This window comes from Canis lupus, chromosome X, assembly GCF_003254725.2.
Source record: "Canis lupus dingo isolate Sandy chromosome X, ASM325472v2, whole genome shotgun sequence".
Taxonomy (NCBI): domain Eukaryota; kingdom Metazoa; phylum Chordata; class Mammalia; order Carnivora; family Canidae; genus Canis; species Canis lupus.
In genome coordinates, this window is record NC_064281.1 from 37,458,409 (window position 1) to 37,460,723 (window position 2,315).

Genomic DNA, 2,315 nt, shown 5'->3' on the forward strand with positions numbered 1-2,315 from the left:
AGTTGATAGAGGCTGCCACTATGCATTTCTTCACACTCATCTTCAATTCCTTCTCCATAGCACATTTCCTAGAAAGGCTACACTCACTTCTTGTCTCTCTTCCAAGAGGGGTACCCATGTGCTATAACTGGTTATAAACAAAGAGCTTAATAGGGGCACTTCTTTTTCCTTCCTGTTAAGTGACAGATGCACTTTCCATTTCTGGTTGCCATAGTGAAAGGAGCTACCACCATGTCCACTTACCTGCAATGGATGGTCCCTGCAGAACTGCTCCAGCTTCCTGATGAAGAGGAACAAACAGACATTCAGCATCGACCCAAATAACCTGAAGGTTCTCAACTCCTTCTGTAACAATGGGCTGATACAAAGCTAGATTGTGGGCATGGGGCCTGGGACTGACAGTGGTGCTCATGAAACTGAGATCCCACCACCTCCTAATTGCAGACCACCATGAACCAGAATGCCCAGGCCACTCTAAGCAGCATCAGGCCCATGATCCACAAGAACAATTACCCCCAGATCTGCACGTGGTTGCCATTCGCACAACCAGAGCCATACTGCACAGCCAGAAGCCTGTGATGGTAAAGAAGTGGCCTGACCTACCAAGAGTTCCTGAGCACCTGCCTCCCACTTCCAAAGCAATAAAGATGTCAACTGCCTGAAAAAGAGAGAGAGAGAAAGATGCAGATGGGGCAGCCATCTTGAAATGAAGAAGCAACCCCCAACACACTAGTTTTGACAAAATAGAAAGAATTTTTTAAGCTGTGTTCTTGAGATGTTGCTCAATCCCAGCCTGCTCAACTTTGTACTGTCTCCCACCATACTTCTGATTATGTGAAAATCTATACCATTATCTGTCATCTACTGTGATCTGTACAGGCCATCATATCCTAACTGTTGGAAACATTGAAATTGGATGCTCACCTTCCCCAATTTCTAGACTCTTACTTTTTATGCCCTTCAGGACCCCACGAGAAGGAATTTAAATTAGGTTCTCAGTTGGGATTCATACAACTTGACTGATATTCTGGAGCTCTTCCAAAGTAAACCAAAAGAAAAGAAAACACAGTGGAATCTTTACAAAAAAGTATATATGAATGTTGTACAAAGGCATGAGTGATGCTGACGTCATTGTTGGGACCAGATGTGAGAATTAGTAGAATTTCCGGGTAGAGAGTGAGATGGTACAGCCCTCTGTGAATTTCAAGAATCAAATAGCTGTGATATAAAGAACAAAACACTATTCCAGTATTCTCAGAGGCCAAACAACTCTGCTGAGAAAGCCCCCTGAAAGAGGTTATGAGAAAAAAAGGGAAGGATTTTTATACAGGTTGGAGAGGAAGAAGATAGTAAGAAGATGCTTTAATTTTTTTTAAGATTTTATTCATTTATTTATTCATTTGACAGAGACAGAGACAGAGTGGGGGAGGAGCAGAGCAAGAAGGACAAGCAGATTCTATGCTGAGTGCAGAGCCCAATGTGGGGCTCGATCTCAGGACCCCAAGACCATGACCTGAGCCAAAATCAAGTCAGACACTTAACTGACTGAGCCACCCAGGTGCCCCAAGATGTTGATTTTTAAAAAGACTAGTAAGACTTCTGGTTTCAGCTCTGACATATAAAAAGCTTGGAAGTCATCACATCACTCCTTACAACAAAAAGCAAACTAAGCACACCAAAAAGCAATGGCTTTTCTTGGAAGGGCAGAACCACACAATTGGTCTACTTTAAATACTCAGACTGTGATACTTTAAAGAAAAGAAGAAAAATAGTACATTACACTAAAACTAATACAAGAAAGCTGTGGTAGCCATGTTGATTTGACACAAAGTAGACTTCAGAGCAAGGAAATTTGTGGGGCATAAAAGAGGAATACATAGGGGAACCTGGGTTGCTCAGTTGCTTCAGTGTCTGCTTTCAGCTCAGGTCATGATCCCAGGGTCCTTGGATCAAGCCCCACATTAGTCGCCCGACTCAACAAGGAGCCTGCTTCTCCCTCTCCCTCTGTTGCTCCCCCTGCTCATGTTCTCTTGCTTTCTCTCTCTCTCTCTCTCAAATAAATAAATAAAATCTTTTTTTAAATGAGGAAGACAGGGCAACCCGGGTGGCTCAGCGGTTTAGTGTCGCCTTTGGCCCAGGGTGTGGTCCTGAAGGCCCGGGATCAAGTCCCATGTCGGGTTCCCTGCATGGAGCCTGTTTCTCCCTCTGCCTGTGTCTCTGCCTCTCTCTCTCTCTACTCTCTGTGTTTCTCATGAATAAATAAATAAAAATCTAAAATACAATAAATAAAAATAAATAAAAAGAGAAGACATAAT

General features: G+C 43.1%; 1 pseudogene; it reads left to right on the forward strand.

Moving 5' to 3' along the window:
* Positions 1-231: 231 nt before the first annotated feature.
* LOC112673163 (60S ribosomal protein L28-like) lies at positions 232-662 on the forward strand (annotated as a pseudogene).
* Positions 663-2,315: the final 1,653 nt, after the last annotated feature.